Source organism: Glycine max, chromosome 11 (genome assembly GCF_000004515.6).
Source record: "Glycine max cultivar Williams 82 chromosome 11, Glycine_max_v4.0, whole genome shotgun sequence".
In the NCBI taxonomy this organism is placed as follows: Eukaryota; Viridiplantae; Streptophyta; class Magnoliopsida; order Fabales; family Fabaceae; genus Glycine; species Glycine max.
In genome coordinates, this window is record NC_038247.2 from 14,425,117 (window position 1) to 14,448,031 (window position 22,915).

Sequence of the window (22,915 nt, forward strand, 5' to 3'; positions counted from 1 at the left end):
TCACCATCTCACAAATAGACCATAATCACATACCTCACCGTCTCACATATATATCATAATCACATACCTCACAATCTCATAGAAGAAATCTAACCATAACCACACCATTTCGCAGGCGAATCCTAATAACAAAACATGTCATCTCACAGATGGAACATAACTAACGATTCCTTACTCTTCCTTCAATCTTTTTGCATCTTTCTGCCACATTGCGTGTGTATCCCTCATACTGGGCATAGCACACAAAACAAACATTTATACACACACACGAGCACATAAAGACGAGGCTCAAGCCTATGTGCTACTCTCAGGGAACCATTCTAGGCCCCTCAAGTGATAGAAATCACTTTTCACCTAAATCTACCAAAATTCAACAACATAATTACTATATTTACAACATCCTAAAAGTTATAACAAGCAATTTGTCAAGGGTCGGATACCCCCAGACTCAGACCAAAGTGTGTACAGGTGAATATCAATATATTGCAAAAACATAAATTACACGCCACAGATACAAGTGCCAGAGTTCATACTCTCTCGATCATAGGCATTCATAAGCAATAATAAAACTTCATCGTCCATTCTTATCTTAGCAGTCACACTAGCAAACAATATATTCACTTAAAGCATAAAAATAGTCATCGGACATGCATACAATCAATCTCAGCATTGAACATGACATTCTTCTTATATCTCAATAATCACACTAATGATATCCATAACATTTTGAGGCATAACAATCACCATCAGAGAAAAATTGTAATTAATTTCAACTTGATCATACAATCGGCAGACATTACATACAACATCAAATTACAAAATAGAGAATTAATACAAGTTGGTCCTCATGGGTTTAGTAATTTTGTTTGTCTTACTTACAAGTTCACAATGGATCCTAGAGTGGTTCTTAGGGTTCCCTGCACTTTCCCTATGGTTTTCTTCATTCTAAATCCATTTTTAGTCTTATAATTACCAAATTAAATCATCTAATGTCTAGTATCACGTTGTTGCCCTATTTCACATATTTCACTCTTAAACTTGTCTTCAAATTTTTAAGTGTTCCAGAAATCGATTTTTCATAAATTTTACATTCTGCCCTATATTTTTCACACCTAACAAACTCATTTTTGAAGTCAAAACCTTAATAAAATTAGTCTATACAGTCATAACCACCACTTTAAATTCGTGACAGATTTAATCCTACAAAATATTCTTAAACTGGATTTGTTCATAACTTTTGTTAGAAAACTCTAATTTAAGTGAAATTTAAGGCTCATACTAAGTTTTGACACCCAAAGAACTCATTTTTAACCTTAAAAATTCAAGAAAAACAACATATCACACAATTCCATCTAGGGCAGTAGCTATGAAATTTTGAACATCAACACAACATGCAATGAAGTCTAGCTTCCAAAGATAACAAGATCAAGGTTCAAGAATGGGAAAGACCCCCCTTACCTTGATGAAGCTTGCACGAAAATGCTCAAATGAACCAAGAACCCATATCTAGATGTTCCCAAGCTTCAAAGGATGAAAAAAGAAATTTGGAACCAAGAATGAGAGTTTTGCACGAAAATGGTGAGGAAACAAAAAAAGAGTGAAGATTAAGGGCCTCTTACCAAAGCTTTGAGGGAAGAAGCCTCAAGAACACTTGTATGAATGTTGGAAGAATAAGAAGAAAACAGATTCCTCTCCCTCCCTTGAAGAACTTATGCATAACAATGGAGAACGAAGGTTCCAAGTTTGATTTTTTTGGAGAAGTGAAGAAATAAGGCTTAAAGCTTAGTCCAAATGAAACTTGGTTAGGCTTAATGTTGACAAGATCAAATTGACAACATGAATGATCATTTGATAGCCATGGTGGACTTGCCAAATGCTACTATATATGGGTATTTTTTCCTTTTGAATTTTTAAACAGAAATGGCTAAAGTAGACTTAAGCAAAAATGGTAAAAATTATGTTTGCGAAAACAGGTAAATCTTATTCTAATCATCTAGATTAGTATGCTAACTTCCTATATTAATTTGTTAACCTCCCTTAAGATATGTGTACCTAGAGTTAACCTTGCACAAATTTCACTCACACATAGACAAATTATACTGCGACTCAATGCACAGTGCAATTCTTTCACAAATGAAAATCTAGCTCAAATAATTTCTATTTCTCTGTCAAGTTTATTAAACCAACTAACCACACACATACACACACACACACATATATACATAACACAAAATTCTATGATTAAAAGCATATAAATACTTAAATTAAATTCATACATGCACAGATGACACAACACAGAGTTTTCTCTGTCAATCTGAATTGTAATTTTTCAGGGTGTTACAACTCTAACTTATTTTAATTATTCTACATTGTATAATCAGGCACTTTAATTTGTCACCAACTAATTAAACTAAATTTCTATTTTTAAACTAGTTGTATAGTCATTTACAAAAATGCCCTCCATTTTAAACTCTTGTGACTTAATTACCCATTTTCTAATTCCATGAAATCTAGATCGTCATTAATCAACCTTAATTATCCCTACTTATTTTGTAACCTTACATTAATTACTAATTTTCTTCTTTCAAGCTTCTAATTTATATTTCTAGACCAAAATTCAATTATTAACATATAGGTCATTAATGAACTCAACCATTATTTGACTAGAGAATTTTCTCTGAATTATCCTTATTTTTTCTAGACTTTAGCTTAAAAACTTAAAAGCTTAATTGTGCTTAGCTATCCTATGGTAACATCTCATTTTCTACCATTTTAATAGTATAAAACATTACTCAATCACACAACAAAGTAATAACATTGTCTACCACACACACATGAAAAATTGGAATGTTACAATTATCCCAACCTTTTAGGAATTGTGTCCCCGAAATTCACTTAGCATAAAGTGTTCCAACAGTACACTCTACTTTGTCTATCCTTAAATCAATCTATTACTTTTTTACTAACTTCTTACCTCCTCTTTATCACATAAAAGTATGTCCACATAATCTAAGACTCTAACTTACACTCACATTAAGTACCATACTTCAACTAGTCTCCTATCAATATAGCTCTTACATTGTATTGACCTCTTTCAAACCACTATCTACAAGTCATTCACTTCTTGAATTTCAACTTCTAGTATCTAACCATACTTCTAAGCTTATCAACCAACCAATGATTCTCCATCTATTAGGTTCTTAAGATCATGGCAACTCGCCTTATCGTCCTTACACTACTCCACTTAACAATTCATAATCTATACTTCAAGATTCATTGTGTTCACTTTTTGCACATTGTGGCATCCAACACAAGTCTACTCGCTATCTCAAAATACTCAGGATGCCTCACAAAATTTTAAACTACAACACACCATCCCAATTTCCAAAATACAAAGTAACATTTACTAACACTATAAGGTAATGTTTGCGCTCTCAATACTCTATTACACCTCATGGATCAGGATACTCCAAATCTTCCCTTCCCTTCCATTTTTTTTCTATCCAATCCCTGCTTTACTATTCTTTAATTCTATATCTTACCCAACATCAGGCAATTTCAATCCTTCTTATCTCTCTCCTCTTCATTCGACACCAGACTGCCACTCAACTTTTTGAACCTTATTCTTTGAAACTTCCTCAAGGATATAGGCACAAACCCCAAATTTGAAAACAATAAAGGCCAACGCATTTTAGACATTGCTTCATAAGATTTAGCGTTAGGAGGGAAAATCATCTAGATGGAGTCCTGAGTGCTCATCTCACAACTCTATCCAGATTTTCTTTCTTCCTTAACTTTTTCCTTGCATGAATGCAAGTAAAATAAAAGAAACAACTTTTGTAACACCCTGAAATGTTATTAATTATAAATCGATGTTTAATAGTATTTATTGTGTTGTTTGACTATATGATAGACTTGAATGAGTTGAAGTATGCCTTGAACTAGTCATGTGTGAATATCTTGATATGGATGTTGAATTATGTGGAGTTTTGTTGAGCTAAGTTGAAAGTATGAGATTTTAGATTTTACCAAAACCTAGTTCATTAAAATAGCGATACCGGATTCGTTAACCGTTGGATCATATTCAAATTTTGTCTGGATATCCCTAAGGTATATTTCTACTGTAGAAGCAAAGCCTTTGTCTTTGATGTTTTGATGATAATCGTGATGATTTGATGAAAATGCGCTTCTCAAGTTTAATTCAAGAATACAAGATACAACATCAAGAAGATCACTAGTATTTTAGGAAGGGAATTCCTAATTGAAATAGCAAAAGGTTTGGCTAAGAAATTTAAGTTAAAAAGTTTTTTTCAAGAGATTTACTCTCTGGTAATCGATTACCAGTGGCCAAAAATGGTTTACAATAGCTATTAAGGAATTCAATAAGGAATTAATTGAGTGCTCAGATTGTACAATCTATCTCTTTCAAGAGAGATTTATTCTTCTCTTCTTTCTAAATTCTCAAAAGGGATTGAGAGACCGAGGGTCTCTTGTTGTAAAGAAATCTGAACACAAAGGAAGGATTGTCCTTATGTGTTCAGAACTTGTAAAGGGATTTTACAAGATAGTGAAACTCTCAAGCGAGTTGCTTGGGGACTGGACGTAGGCACAAAGGTGTGGCCGAACCAGCATAAATCTGAGTTTGCACTTTCTCTTCCCTTAAACTCTTTTATTTATTATTGTTTTGCATTTATATTCAGATTGTTTTATTTGAATCATTATTTAAGAGTTCATTTTTAAGGGAACTTGTAACTTGCATTGAAATTAAAATAGAATTTTAATTGGGGAAATAGTTTGTAATATCTTAATTCAACCTCCATTCTTAAGATATCTGAAGCCACTTGTCTAACATCTACAGTCTGACCATTGGATCTTGAAAACAATAACTTTTGGTCTCCCGCTAAACGAGAAAGGCACGCTAAGTGCAATTCCAATAGAGGGAAATTGCGCTGGACGGCCCAAAGTTGCGCTAAGCCCAATTCCAACCGAGGGGACTTGCACTGAGCGACCCAAAGGTGTCCTAAGAGAGCCCTAGTGCAGAGGGGGCTGCACTAAGCCTAAATTATTGCGCTACGTGCAAGAAGTGAACTTCGACTTAGCGCGACAGGCCCGCTAAGCGAAAATTGCAGGTTATAAATACGTCCTCAGCGTGAAAAACATGATTTTCACTCTCATCTTCTCCCAAAAACGTCTCCCAAACCCTAAAACCTTATTTTACACCACCCAAGACCATCGGTGGCCGCCGTGAGCTGTTGTTACTTGCCGTTGGACCCCTACACCAAGAGGAACACTTTAATCAAAGCGGAATCCTCAGAATCCTCCTCGAAGATTTGATGGAGAAAATTCCTCAATCCTCCATTTCAAAGTTTCTCTGAGGTAACCTTGACTTCTAAGCCTTCTCCTAACTAGTTTGAGTTCCTCTTAGTGTCTCTCATGTGTTGGGTACTGTAATAAGGTGCTTTTACTCTTCCTTTGAAAAACCCTAGAGAATGAGACATTGTAAAAGTTATCTTTTTATAACCTTGAGGTTGTTTTTGCGGCATTCACTGAACCCCAGTCACATTGGCGTGATCGGAATTCCAAAATGATGTTTCCATTTGTAGAATCCGAAACACCCCTTAGACCTTTATGTTTTGACACGGGTATTTGACCCCTAAATGTTACCTTTGACCTTGTTTTTGAAATCCATACTAAATTCCTTTCGTTTTGGCGTAATAGAGACTTGCGGGGGACCAACAACTGCAAACGAGAGAGAGACCTCTAAGTAACGCAAAGAAGAACTGACGGAGAGCTCACAATAGGTGAAAGGAGTTATTATAAAATTTACCGTTTTGACACCATAGTTAGGGTCAGGGAACCTAGCTATGAGAATATCTGTCTGTCCCTGTTGCATGTTGATTTTATTTCAAGAAAACTATGTTTTTAACGAATGGGATGCGATATATCTATTGTTGATGAATAGCATTATTGTTTATTAAACTTGTGTTGTTTGAAGACCTGGGGAGTGTGAACCTCGGGCATGGAAAATATATTTATATGCGGAATGCGACCCATTGTTGATGTTGCTATTGGTGACTTTAATTGATATGTGGTGATGTTGATATTTACGATGATATTGATTCGAGATGATGTTGTTAATGGTGATCATGTCAACATGAACTGATGTTATTATTGATGGTTATATCAATATGGAATGAGGTTGTTGTGGTTATTGGTGATGTCATTGAAATGGAATGTTGATGATGTTGGAAATGCATTGACAAGTGCATGTTGTGTATGTTCGCGGGGGGCGGAGTGCACTGACCTTGTCGAATGGCCCATTTGTGGGGAACAAGCATGGTTAAAGAATCTAAGCATTTATGAAGGAATGCTTAGGCGCTTTAATTGGTCCATGGTCTTTGGCACTTGCTTTTGGCCACGTCCATACGTCATATGTAGTGTATGTTCATGGAGGGGGTGCCCATGTTTCATACCTCATATGACATGGGAAATAATATAAATTATGGCAGTATGTACCTTGTATTAGGGGGTGTGTCACTTGGTAGGGAATTCCTTATGACCCCAGGTTGTTCACCTAGGGGGGGAGTTACGGTGCACGACTGGGTGGCCTCAACAAATATTGCATGGTTTCCTAAGTGAGGTGTCGTGTAGACACGCTTAGGGCTATTTCCTTGGTATTGGATACGGTACGTGTCGCATTGCATCTGAGAGTTGAGGTCAGGTGCATGCATCATTATATGCAGTCTTGATTGGATCCATGGATGGATGATGAGTAATTGTTGAATATGGATGATGAGTAATTGTTGAATTTGGACAATGAACAATTGTTGGATGTGAGTGTTGAATAATGAATGTTGTGTAAGCTCATGATGTTTGCTTATGTTTTCTTGCTAATTGTGATTATTTGGATTTAACATTGGTTCTTTTTATTATAAACTCACCCTTGCAATTTTGTATCGTGTGGTTGATACCTGTGATGATCGCGAACCTTGTTCGCGGGAGCAACATGACAATAATAGGGTGCAGGGATGAGATTTTGTTAAGAATCCGCCAATCCGACGTGATGACATTGGGATTATTTTGGGGAGATAGTTGTGTTTTGTTAATCAACTCCTCCATAGTGGTTCATGATTTCTTTTGTTGGATTAAGGATGTAAATCACAGATTTAATTATATCTACGAACTGGTTTAATGTTCATTATGTGTATGATGTGTACCGAACTACTATATTAATATTCATGTATTCGGTTAAACATTGGTGTGTGTGTGTGTGTGTGTGTGTGTGAAATTCAAATTTACTATGATTTTCATAAGCAAAATAAAAGAAAGAAAAAGAATTTAATTTCTTGAGTTATTAGAGTGGTGATATCGTAGCGACGAGGCGGGTCGTTACAACTCTTCCCCATGGATCAATGATTAACATAAGAATTGGAAACAACATATCCACAGGGATCAAACGAATCATCATAGCGACAACTACTCAATCAAGTTCAAACAATTTACTCTCTTTAGGTTTATAGGCGCATGAAGAAGTCCATATCATCACATGATTTTAAAGGAGACATCATAAGTAAGTTACTCATTCATGCCAATTTATTGATGCTCATGAGGACTAATACACTTCTTTCACAAGAATAGTAGGCTACTCAAAAGTAGGTTATTGAAATGTGTTTAAATGACTCATGTTCACAAGGCAAATATCAATAGGGAAGACCTCAATTTACCATACAATTTAAGAAGGGGAGCAAGAGATTCAGACAAATTTGGATCAATAAAGAATAAGCCTATCACCTGTCATATACCCCTTTATCACAATCAACCTATTACCCCTCTACATATAGTAAGATCATGAGAAATTCTCAGGATAAGGTAGAGTTTAAGGAAATGACTTTATCTCTCAGCTTGGCAATATCTATCTATTTCACCCTGCTATTTGCAACTCAATTGTGCCCTAACAGATCTCAAGATCTTGACATTTCTCTCAATGATGTTGATCAAACTAATCCTTAAATAGCCTTAAACTACTCACCATTTGAGGTGTCCAAACAATCATTACACACAACACAAACAATCAATTCATGCAAATCACTACTTAGAATACCAAGTAAGTCACACAAACAATCATTCATCTTGTATCCTTGTTTTCACAAGAATAAGAGCACGCATCACAAATAACTAACAAGTCCATATCTCAATCTTGATATGACGAATTCCTTTGATACCACTAATGTAACATCCCAAGGATTTATTCATTATTACTTAGATTAGATTAATTTTATGTAATTAATGTAGATCTTATTAACAATTTAGTAAAAAAAAATCAATTTATACGTGAAAGGGATATAATAAGTAAAATTGATCAATAAATTGATTTTTTTTACTGAATTGTTATCTATACTATTTTAAGTAATGTATTGAGACTATTTGAATGTCAACAAATTAAGATAAAATTAATTAAGAAAATCGAAAGCCAAAATGAGTTATTTTGGTGTGCCTATAAAATTGCAATAAAGTTAACATGGATAAAACTAATTGCATTTGTTAGACATTTAGAGGTAACAAATATGATATTTAATAAATTATAATAGGATTGGAATTTTGAAATTTTTGTTGGATTTGAATAACTTTTACAATATGAAACTATTTTTTTTATTTGAATATGTAAATTTTAAATGATGATGGATTACAAAAATATTGTCTTAATCTTAAAAAGTTTTAGTGAGCATTATGATATTAATAGCCTTTGATTTATTTTAAAAATTGAAAGTATAGATGAAAAAATAACATTCCAATAAAAAATATTAGACTATATCAAAACCTTATCATTTATTATTAAAGAGAAGAAGTTTTGCAAAAAAATCTTTTCCGCTTCTTTTGCATGCAACTTCACCCAAACATTCACCTAATTTGAGTTACCTATCTCCCTATTTCTCTTTAGAGTAACGTAAAACATTTCCACTAATCATCTAAATTACATAGATTAATTATTAGTGACCTATGCATGTGCCAATAATGCATTAATTAGGTGGAATACGATTTGTTATATTTTATTATTTGTTATGGAGTCTATATGGACATGCAAGCAGTGGATAAGGAGTAGACAAATGTGGAAGAGACATAACAAGTAAAACTGATCAATAAATTGACTATTCTTTTTTTACTGAATAAATTGATTATTCTTGAACAATTGTTATCTATACTATTTTAAGTAATATATTGTGACTATTTGAATGTCAGCAAATAAGATAAAATTAATTAAGAAAATCGAAGGCAAAAATGAGTTGTGTTTGGTGTGTGTATAAAATTTCAATAATGTTAACATGAATAAAATTAATTATATTTGTATTTGTTATACATTTAGAGGTAACAAATATGATATTTAACAACACACAATAGGATTGCAAATTAGTAATTTTTGTTGGGTTTGAATAACTGTTACAATATGAAACTATTTTTGTTTTTTATTTGAATATCTTAGGCAAATATAATTTAGTAAATACCATAATTTATTCTAATTTTTTTGTGAACATAATTTATTTTAATTGAGTAGGCTTTTTGAACGTGATAAGAGTTTTCGTAAAAAAAAAATGTTTAGCATAGATATCAATTTTATTATAAATCTATTATGGTTATCAATGGCATGTGAAAGTGATTTTCATTGTAATTTTGGATCTTTTAAAAAATGTTTGATTTAAATTATATGCAAATATATTCTCTATTATGTAATATTAGATTATTAGGAAAAATACATAATCATAAATACTTTATGTAAATTTTAAGGATAGTTAGTATATTTATATAATAAATTTTAACTTTTAAACATGTCTCCCTTACTAAATCTTGGATCCGTCCATGATCTCAATTCATAATTTTATGATATTTTTATTGAGTTTTATAATAATTTTTTTAAAAATCATGACAATAATAATTTATAATTGGTTGACAAGTGAGTGTGCTTGTCAATACATATGATGAAAGGATGTTTCACATTTTTTTTCAAAGTTTAAAATTACAATAAATAAGAAAGGAGAATATTTTCAATCCATGTAAATTATATTAATATATCATTTATTTAATTAAAAATAGTAACAAGATTTAAATATGTATTTATGATAATTATGTATAAAGAAACCAAATACTAAATTTTTAATTACATTTAATTATTTAATTTATATTTATTACTATTATTTTATATAATTTAATATATCATTAATATTATCATGATATTATACAAGTGTTTATTTATATATTATATAAAACACAATTATTAACTTCAACTCATATGTCAGGCTTTGATAAAAGGATATCCCACTTTCTTTTAAAATTTTAAAATTACAATAACTAACATCTATTTAATTAACAATAGTAACAACTTTTAAATGTGCATTTATGATAATTATGTATAAAAAACCAAACATCAAATTTTTAATTATATAATTCATTATTATTATTTTATATACATTCTTATCTAATTTATTATTATATTATATAAATTTTTATTTATATATTATATAAAACATAATTACTGAATGTGTTTGTGAACACATATGTCACACGGTAAAATGATGCCCTCACTCTCAATATCTATATATTATATAAAATAATAATTTTATACAATTAGAAGTTATCACGTGACACTCTTTGACGACTCATCCTCGAATTAAATGAAATTAAATAAATTCTAGTTAATTAGTTAATTAATTAAAATAAAATTAATAAATAATAAATACACATTTAATCATTGATTTACTTTTTCAATAAATCTTAAATTTTGATTTTTCACTATAATAATAAATAATAAATATTTTTTTACTCTTAATTTAATTCTCATCAAATTTTTAATATAAATATAGATTTTTTTCACACAAATATTAAAGATTAAAGATATAGAAAATTGGTATGAGATGGGAGAAAAAAAGACGGAAGGAAAAAATTATGTATTATGCACTCATAAGTTTAAAGAGATAATTTTTTTAATGCAAACAAATAATTAACCATTGTAAAAAATGAATTTGTAACAATAATTTTCATAAGTATTTTTTTCTTCTAGACATAGGAATCTTTCACTGGAGATAATAATGTTTGAGAAAATATAAGATAATTATGAGTGATAAAAAATTTCTTTTTAGTATTTAATGTAGTTGTATTTCTCGAGACATTTGATTGAGCTAGAATAACAATTCCATACCATTTAATTCATGCACGTGGAGATTTTTTCATAAATAATTTAATGAGATATTTGAGGTGATTTTAGTTTACACAATGTAGAGAAAGAAGTTTATCTCAAACAAAAAAAGAGAAAAAAATCCAAAAGTTATGGAGTGACCGAGTGATTAAAAGGAAGAGTACGATCTCACAACAATAATTATAATTGACAACAAAATTATTTACCTGTTTATTCTAAAAAAATGGTATTATATCATGTCCCACGTTATCAATTTTATAAATTTTATCATTATAAATTCATCATCTACAACTATATTCAATTGGATGTTTAATTATAGTGAGAGACAGTACTCAACTCTAGAATATGGTAAAAAAAAAACTATTGACTCAAAAAATGCATAGGTAATATAACAATATTCATTTTTTCATAAATCATCTACGGAATATTTTTTTAAAATTATTTCTCCGTATCTAATATAATTCTAACTATTTTTTTTAAGTGGTAAGAAAGAAAATCAATGATGAAGTGTGAAGTGACCACCATCATAGAATATGCATTTTTGAAGTTGTAATTAGTTATTATATTTTTTTGCCATTGAATTAGAGGTTTAAGGAGTTAATGTAACTCATGATTTCATGCATTTTTATGGAGTTCTTCAATCGGCGACAAAATATAGATGATGAGTTTTATAAAGAATAAAGAATTGAGAAATATCGTGTACAAGTATTTCAATTTAATAGCATTTTTCATATTATTGAATAAAAAATTTGTTTGCCTTTAATTAGAAATTTTATTGTTTTTATTTTTTAGGGAAATTACAAGTTTTCCTAAAAATACAATTGTTGTCTGGTAATGAATGATGAATTTGAGATTATTAATCTTTATAGGAATTTTGTAATAATAACATTTTTGTGATTTTGATGTATTATACAATAAGGCTATGCAATAACTTTTTCTTTTAGCACAAAATAACTGTATCATTACTTTTTCTTTTATACTATTTCATTGTTTCACTCGATGACTGTTTTTCATTAATTATTTTCATTAATTATCCATCCAACAATCTTTTTCTTTTCATTTTTGTTCTATATAAATTACTCCACTCATAACTTAAACAAAGTATATTTTTCCTTTAAAAAAAACTCAAGAGGTTATACTTTTCCTTAAAAAAAAAACTAGAAGTTATACTTTTATAATGCACTATGAGCAAGGAACATACTTAATAATGTACTTAACACGTTGTGTTATTTGTGGATTGTTTTAATTATTCTTATATTGGTTAGATAAGTAACTATCTCTTGTCTTGAAAATACACGCTTAACATAATTTCAGCTGAATATTTTTTCATAATTTATATTATTCATACAATACTGTTAAAAACATTTATTTTCCTCTCTTTCTTTTATCTTTATTGCATCACTCATCACAAACTTTTCTTTCTTTTCTTCTCATCTCTCTTTTCTTTTATACAGAAGCTGTACAAAAATAAACTTCGGTTACCATTTCTCATTTCCAGCATATTCATGTTACTTTAGTGCGATGCAAGTGCGGCTTACTACCTTTTGCTTTTATATAATTGATACTATTGTGAATGATTGACTTTATCTACCTGAAATCATGAAAAGCATTATAACTTCCATGAATAGTAGCAAGACTTTCTGGGTTAGGAATGACACTGATGTAGTTTATAGCTGACTTTCTCTAATTTGATTTTAGTCATTTTTTTTTATTTTTAAAAGAACCTGCGGGAAACTTGTTCATTTCCTCTGCTTTGATTTTGATTTGATCACTTATGTTTCCAGATAAAGTAAGCATAGCTCAAGTTTCTTAAAGGAATATATTACTGGTAATGAATAATTAATCTTGATTTGTAAGTTGTCAAACAAAACTCGTTCATTTCCTCTCGCTCATTTTTACTACTATAAATTAGTTTGAATCAAAATATATGCTTGCATTATTAGGTTCAATATTCAAATCATAATTTTTTTAATTCAGTCAGTCTTTTTAGACAATTCAGTAATTGTTATGCACGATTTTGATTTTAATATAGAAGAATAAAATAATACGAACAAATGTTCAAATTGATTGCATTTAATGAAGAATAATAAATAATTAAAACGAACATTTAATAAAAAAATAAAACAAATAAAAAGAAAATTGATTGCATTTAATAAAAAAAATAAAACAAATAAAAAGAAAATTGATTGCATTTAACTGAGAAGAATTTATATGGGATTACCAGGTGCCATCACCAATTAGAACAAAACATTTTTTTTATATAAAAACTATATTCGATATGATATTTTAGTTAATTTTTAACTTTTTTTATTAGTTAAAATGTTCATTTGTTTGTTCAGTAAACAATTTTTTTAATAGCTTCTAATGTTGTTTGAAACGCTAATTGGAGTATAATTTGTAAAACGTTAGTTTCTAACTTTTAGTTTTTTTTATATTTTTTTTCACTTTTATCCTCAATATATTTATTGATTTTCCTTATTATCTTTTTTTAATAAATCATATTTTATTATTTTTATTTAATTTTATACTTTTTAACTACACTAACTAGTTTTATTGAACACTCCTAATTTAATAAACTAGTTTTTTCAATTTTCAACTACTAGCTACTAGCTAACTTTTCAGCTAGTTTTGTTGAACACATGATAATGATATTAAAAAATTATATTATTAGTATATATTATTTACTCTATATTTTACAATTGCAATTTTTATATTTATTATTCTACAAATAAATTATTGGTCCAAGTGAAACTAGACTAGATTCTCTTAAGCAATGTCTCAAATTTGAGTTTAATGGATGAAAAATTATGATTGTAAGGAGAGTTCCACGCAAGTATTAGTTATCAAGAAGTTTAATGAATACTTTATATAAATGTTATTGTGGCAAAAAAAAACATTTATAATTCTTAGAACTTGTTGATACATATTGTTACAAAATTATTCGTGTATATAGAAAATATGATTTATTTCATATTAGTAATTTGTTTAAAAAATGTTTAATAATTCTAAAAGTAAATTATACCATATTGATAAAAAAAAAAGTGTTAGTTTTAAAGATAAAGTGCAGTTATTTTTATTAATTATAAAATAATGATTGAAATATACAAATTTTTATAATTAATTATATATATATTATTTTAGTGATCGACTTTTTAATTAATTGTTATTTTTTAAAAGTACATCATTTTTATTTTAGAAGAGATAGATTTAACAATATCAAATACTACTATTAATGTTCTTTTACGAGTAAGATTTCAATCTATGTTAGCCTTACCTGGGATAATCTTCATACCATTTTTGTTTTAGATTTGAATTTTAATCTAACGAGTTTTGCTTAAAAAAAGCAAAAAGATTTTACAAAAAAAAAATGGTTTGGTGATCTAGTAGTGAAAGTCAAAATATTTTATGTTTTTTAAAAACACTTGATAACCCCGATAAAAAAATAAGGTTCCATCAATAAGGAGGTGTTTGGTTTGGTTGTTTCTTGTTTTCATTCTCACTGAAAACAGAAAATGGTGATGGAAATATATTTGATTGGATTTTTGAAAACATTTTCAGTGAAAATATTTTTCCAACCGAACCAGAAAATGGAAACAATAAAATCACGTTTTCAGTGAAAATATTTTTCAGTTGAAAACAAAAACCTCAGAAAAATAATTTTAAGCAAAAAGTCAAATCCAACATGTTTTAGAATTCAAATATTTTGAAAATGAAAACAGTTTTCAGAAAATGAAAACAGAAAATGAAAATGCAAACCAAACACACCCCAAGGAAGTTCTTGGAAATAAAGTTCCATTCAATTCATGTTAACCTTTTAGAGGATAGTGTTGGTCGATTTCTTGATAGCTTTTTGTTTTTTTAATAAATTCAAAGAATTACAAATGTTAGTGTTTGTAGGCACGGTTAAAAAATTAAAAATAGAAAAAAAATATTAGAATAAATAACATTGTGTTCATTAACTAATATTTTAAACATACAGGTAAGTAAGACTCTAAAAAATAATAAAGAATTAAATCCTTATGAAAGGAGTCATGAGTCAACCTACTTTTATTTTAAAAACTAGTTTTGCATGCGGTATTAAACTCATATTTTATAATGAGAGAGATTAAGTTATATTGATATAATTTTAATCAATTATTATATTGTTTAATAACTTTCAATTAGATAATATTTTCTCAAAATCTATTGTTAGATTAAAAGTTTCTTTCATTTAAATCATATATAATTTTTTTTTATATTAATACAAAATTATTTACTACCTCATTCATACAAATTAAAATTGACATGATATAAATTTTTTAATATATACTAAAATATGAATCGTTTGATTACTTTTTTCTTATTATTATTATTATTTAATTTTAAAAAAATTTCACATAAAAAATATTGATAATATATAGATATAATTCAATTGATGGATCGATAAAAATCATATTCTATATCAAATTATAAAATACTATAATAGTTACTTAAGTTACATTAATATAATTTGCTTCCTCCTCTTTTATAATTTATAAGAGTAATTTTTATATTATTTTGAAATTTCAAGTATTAATTATTTAGTTTAAATTTTAATAAATATATGTAAGTAAATATGTCAATAAATATTTAAATACATTTTTATATACACATGCTCTAGAAAAATATTATTATTTGGGTGTTGTCCTAGGTATGATTTATTTCACTTTGGTGGTGTATGCATGCTCTCCTTTGATTTTCTTTTAAAAATGGTTAATTTAATTTTTTTTATTTGTTTATTTATTTTATGGTTTGCAAGCTTGTTTTGGGATAAAAAAAATTGAGAATGTTTTTTAATTACAATATGATTACTTTTTTAAGCTTTAAATTTCATCTAAAAATGTTTAAATGCTAAAAAAAATTGTGATTAAAAAACATCATCTCATTTTGGTTGGAATTGAAGGATAAAATAAATTATATTAATGTTAATTATTTGAATTGATACTTGAAAATTTGATTAATTTCAAGTTATATTATTTTAAAATTTTAATTTTAAATATATATGCATTATTATATCTTTCCTTTTAATTTGAATTATTCCAAAAATTAAGTCATTTACCTACATCAATTTTGTTTTTAATTTTATTATGGTTAATTTTATTTTAAATTAAATTAGTTCCAAAAATAACTTGTTCATTGAAAAAATTAGTGAATAAATGTCATAAGAAATGAAAATTTATTTAAATAAATAAATATCCATAGAGAAATATACTTTCATCAATGATAAAATCTTGTATAATTTCATTTGCAAGGTTTAAATTTTAGTACGGTAAAAAAAATGTTAATAAATAATTTTGTGTAATTTTTTATAATAATTCATTGAATATTTTTAAGTGAATAAATGTCATAAGAAATTAAACTTTATTAAAATTAATAAATAAATATTTCCCACTCAATTTTTATATTTAATTTTCCCTTTTTATTAAAAACTTTATTATTGTAATTATGATAAATGCCCAAAAATAATAAAGGTAAAAATATAAAAATATCAATTTGGACAGACTAAACTAAGTTTAACATGTTAGAGACTTTGACAATGTCTTTCTTATCATACCTTGAAAATTATCCACAATCACATACCTACCAATATATATATATATATATATATATATATATATATATATATATCAATCAACAACATGACCTCCATAACAAAGGACAAAAAGATGAAAATAAAAATAGAAAAGAATGTCAACTACATGATCACAATGATTATATGTAGAAGAATTAATTCTAGGAGAAAAAACTAATTTTATAGGAAAAACACAAATCAAAACTTAGAGAAAACAAAGAATGTCAGGAGATAATAAAATGAGAAAAATTATGATCAAATAAGAAATTAGAACAATAGGAAAGAAGATATGTTAAAAAAAAGTGAAAATATATAATAATAAAAAATTTCCATCCACTAACTCACTCTCCCTCCCCCCCCCCCAACACACACACACACACACACATATATATATATATATATATATATATATATATATATATATATATATATATATATTTATTAATCAATCAATTAATATTTTATCATATCAATTAATAATTTAAGATTTGATTCAATGATTAAATTAATTTAATATAATAAAATAGAATAAATATAAAATCCGCATTAATTAGTTGAATTATTGGGAGGAAATCAATATCATCATCTAATAGAATCAAACATAATCTTATATAGTATAGTAGATGGTAGTTGTAGGTTAAGGGGGTCTAATTGAATTGGTTGAACAAAATGCGTGAGATGTTAAATTTTTTTGACATAATCTTGTTGGATCAAGTGACATCGGAATAATTAAGAAGGGGTGGTTGAATTAATTATAAACGTGTCTTGACTAATTAAAAAATTATCTTTCTTAATGTTACTAGATTCAATTAAGCTTTACTATTAAGTTATGAGGAAGTAAAGAACAAAAACAATAACTTAGACAAAAGTAAAGCAGAAATAAAAAGTACACAGCGGAAAAATAAAGAGTGTAGGGAAGAAGAAGGCAAACACAAGATTTATACTGGTTTGGCCACAACCCGTGCCTACATCCAGTCCCCAAGCAACCATCAGTTCTTGAGATTTCCAATAATCTTGTAAAATCCTTTATAAGCAAAGATCCACAAGGAGTGTACCCTCCTTTGTTCTCTTTGAATAACCAAGTGGATGTACGTTCCACTTGAACTGATCCACAAGAGATGTACCCTCTACTTGTACCACAAAGGATGTACGCTCCAGTGTGTTAAGACAAAGAATTCTTAGGCGGTTAGTCCCTTGAATCTTTGTAAGGGAAAATAAAAGATATCTCAGACGGTTAGTCCTTTGAAATCTTTTGTAAGAAACAGAAGATATCTCAGGCAGTTAGTCCTTTGAAATCTTTTGTCAAGAGGGAGAATGGAAGAAACAAAATAATTCTCAGGCGGTTAGTCCTTTGAATCTTTTGACAAGAGAGAAGAAATGAAGAAGAAGAATAGCACAAGTTTTTGACCAATGAACTTTTCTTGAATAAAGAAAGTTTTGAACAAAAACTCTTAGAAGAATGCTTTGAATGAATGAAAGAAATCTAAAAGTTATCTTTAAAATTCGTGCCATGGTCATATATTTATAGTCATTTGATGACTCAAGTTAAAAGTTTATGACTCTTGGCAATTTCTTTAAAACTAGTCACTTTTTAAAAGTTGTGGCTCTTTTGAAAACTAGTCACTTTAAAAGTTGTGACTCTTTTGAAAACTAGTCACTTTAAAGGTTGTGACTTTTAAAAAATATTCAGAAACTAGTCACTTTAAGAATTGTGACTTTTGGTAATTTAATTTTCAAAATAATTCACTGGTAATTGATTACCATCATATGTAATCGATTACACATCAACAGATGTGATACTTCATGTTTAAATTTGAAAATCAAAACATTTAGAAACACTGGTAATCAATTACAAGTATTGTGTAATCGATTACACAAGTTTGAAATGATTTGAAAATGTTTTATCACAAGTTGTGACTCCTGTAATTTGAAATCTAACATTTTAAAACATTGGTAATCAATTATATGATTATGGTAATCAATTACAACTTTGTAAATCAATTTGAAAACAATGTTGGCTACTGGTAATCGATTACCAGAGAGTAAAACTCTTTGGTAAAATTTTTCTTTTGAAAAATTCTTTTGAACAAAATTGTGTTATTCAATAGTTTTTGAAAAACTATTTTAATACTTATCTTGATTGAGTCTTCTCTTTATTCTTGAATCTTGAATCTTGATCTTGATTATTCTTGAATCTTGATCTTGATTCTTAAAACTTGAATCTTGATCTTGATTCTATGGAACTTGCTTGACTCTTGATTCTTTGGCACCATCAAAATAATCTTGAAAGACATTGCTTCCACAATCTCCCCCTTTTTTATGATGACAATCCTGAAATCAAGAGGATACATACAAGTTTTGTTCTACCGTTCACTCATCTCTTTCTCCCCATTTTTTTTTGAATTTATGCTTAATTTTAAAGCTTTGAAAATATAATATCTTGATTTCTAAAATACCCATTTTCTCTCCCCCTTTGGCAACATCAAAAAGCCAAAGTTCATAAAATAAAATCATACATAAATAATTTTAAAACATACACAAAGCATAATACCAAATGTAAGTACATACAACTAGACATATATCATCAAAATAACTAAGTTTAAAACACATAATCATAAACATCTAAGAGAAAATAAATAATCACCATGTTCAGTCATAATTAACTAAGTAGCAAATACTAAAAACAATCCCAAATGTTTATAGAATAATGTCATAAAAACATAGCCAAATACAAGGCTTAAGATTAAAATATAATAATAATAAACTAGATCTATGAGGATGGAGGTGGAAGGTCGAAGCACCGACGAACATAACTCACATCCTCCTCAAGCTTGGTGATGTGTGTATCCATTCCTGCAAACTGTGCATCCATAGCATCAATACGACTGTCCAATGAGTCAAAGCGTTCACTGACGAAGGTGTCGAGTCCATCCAACCTGTCAAGAATGTTGTGCATAAGAGATGAAGAATCATCTCTCTGAGGAGGCGGTGATGGAGAATGGTCTTCAACGGCCTGTACTGGAGCATCTTTCTTCACCCAAGAACCATCTCTCTCTTTGCGGTATCCAAAAGAGGAGACCACATTCGCACCGATAGAGAAAGATCTCTTGACTTTAACAAAAGGTTCAGAGTCAAGAGGGACATTAAAATGTTGTAAGAACAAGGTGATCAAATGAGGATATGGAAGTGGAGCATTTTATCGCAATGCCTTATGCATGCGATATCTCACAAGATGGGCCCAGTCGATTTGACGACCGGTTAAGAAAACCCACATAATTATTAAATCTTCCTTAGAAACATGTGCAAGGTTGGATGATCTAGGGAGTAGGATGCGCACAATCAAGTAGTGCATGATGCGGCATTTGAATGCCAATGAACTGGCAAGAAGCCTTCCGGTCATATCCGCTTGGTTGGTGCAAACCATCCGGCGGGCATTAGAAACAAAAAAATCGAACTTCCACTCATCATCAAGTGTACCCTCAAACGGTATACCGTCATTGGATAATTGAGTGAGTTCAAAGAGAAAGGACTGATCTATGACCATCTTAATCCCATATACTTCGGAAATCAAGGAATTTTCTTGAATTTCCAAGTTAGAATAAAAAGCTCTAACTAATTCAAGATAAAAAGGAAGTTTCATGGAGATAAATTGAATTAAACCAGAATTTTGAAATGCTTAAAAACAATCAAACACTTCATCATCAAAGAAAGATAAGTCTACAAACTTAGGGTCGATAATGGAACGAGAAGAGAAAAGGGAATTGTATCGGATACGTTGTTCTTTCGAGGAAAACAACGTAGGAGATGATATGGAGGGAGGAATTTGGGTTGTCTGCACCTCGGATGATCCGTGACTTCGAGTTCCGATGATTGCGGATGAAGTCGAAACGCCCTTTCGCTTCTTTGATGGTTTTGCCATTTGAAGGATTTTTTTGGAAGTTTTGATCGGTGGAGATGAAAGAGAATGAAAAATGATGAATTTTGGGCTTTGTGGGATGTGATTTGGTTGAGAAATAAGGAAGTTATGTGATTTTGAAATTTGGGAGAAAAGGGTTCGTCGCGGAGAAGAAATCGCGAATGGCTGCGTTTCTGACGTTTTGAATTTATAGAGGGAGACGTGCTGTAATTGATTACATAGATCTTGTAATCGATTACCAGAACTATAAATTTTCATGTAATCGATTACATGTAGACTGTAATCAATTACAAGAAGTCTGTTCTACTGTAATCGATTACACATAGTGGTAATTAATTACCAAAGAACTAACCCCTAAAAATCTAAGTAAACTTATCAACACATATCATGGTAATTATTTACTTAATTCAACTATTTTGCATATCAATATAATTTTAACAAAAATTCAATCATGTCAAACTCTGCATAATCATTTTGTTGGTTTTAACAAAGTCTGTTGGTTTTAATAACAACACTTCAATGGATAAAAATAATTGCTTGTTTTTCAAATGCTGGATTGAGTCTGCACATTGGGCCTTAAAGAGACTATTGCATAATAGCCTTGAAGACCTATGTAGTGTTTGGGAAGCCATGAATAACAGGATCACTCTGCAACACACTGAAATTAAGGCATCTTTTGAGGCAAACACACATATGGTCAGACATTTTTTAAAAGTTACCTTATACAAGAGACTAATTGGCATGATATCAAGGTATACATTAAATTAGATTGCTGCTGAGTTTGAGCGTGTAAATTATGTTGGCATTGATAGTTCTCGTTGTGGATGTATAATGAGAACTACTTAATGGTCTTCCATGTGCATGTGAGCTAGCTAGATATGTTCTTCGTAGCATACCACTTGACACAATCCATATGTTTTGGCGGAGGCTAAGTTTTTTAAACCAAGGTTTATCTGAGCCCAAAGTCAGCATAACCGAAGAGATGAAAACCATATCCAAGTGGTTTGAAGAGCTTGATGCATGTGCCAAAGTGGCTCTAAAGAGTAAACTTCGGGAAATGCCTACCCTGATCTAAATTCTATGTGTGCTTCTCCTGAAAATGTCAAAACAAAATATGCTCAAAAGAAAAATAGAGGGTGACAACAGAACCCACGACAGCGATAACGAGACGATGGTGAACACCAACAACAAGCACACATGGATTGATGAAGATGAACCACCGATTAATGAAGATCAAACATAGATTGAAGAGAAGAAGATGAGAGGAGAAATGCAGTGAGTGTGAATGAATGATGCAGACAGACAAAATCCCAATCTGTATTTCACATTTTAAGCATCAATGAAAGAAGGACAAAATTGGTTTTTCATTCCATTTGTTGAGTGTAGAAGAAATGGTGTTGGATGCAAGAAGAAAATCCCTTAATAGTTTCTTAAAAAGCCTTTAGAGGCTCCTTAATGTTATGGGTCCATCTTTGAATGTCTTTGTGCAAATGGGTTTAGCTATTGCTTATGAACTTATAATCGATTCATGACATGTCAACGATGGGCCATGCAAATAAGTTAGTGTTGCTTGAGAAAAACTTTATCACTTTTCCTTTGACTTCTAATTGTAAATTGGCTCCAATCTAAATGTTCATGTAGGGTCCTAACCAATCTAGATTTGGACGAACTCTATCTTTAATCATGGCCACAAATCAATGTTGTCTTCTCTCATGTCAAGCTTGGTCAGAAGCAAGTCAAACATTGTCTCTTTTGATCGCGGACTCCATAAGGAAAGTGTGTTTGTGGACTTAGTTTTATAATTTTATTTGGTCTTTAAAATAAGATTTGAGGTCGTGTCAAGTTCAATTACACACAAGGAAAATATTAATATCCTAGTCCATCCTAAAATGATTACTTCTATTTAAATAAATAAATTAAAAATAATTTTAAAAATATGTATTTTATCCCTTAAGAATAAGAAGGAAATAATTTTTCATATATTTTATTTATCAACTATTTCTTATTGAGACTTGATATTATTTTTGAAATAAATAAAAATTTAAAACCTAATCCTAATTTAAAAAGAGCAGTACAAAAAAAGAGTTTGAGTACAAAAAATAAAAGCATAGAATGAAGACTAAGGCATGGTAATTTTCAGTTTTGAAATGATATTTTTAACTCAAAATTTGTTTGGATAATTTTGAGTTTATATTTTACTGGCTGTTAAAATACTTTTTACCAT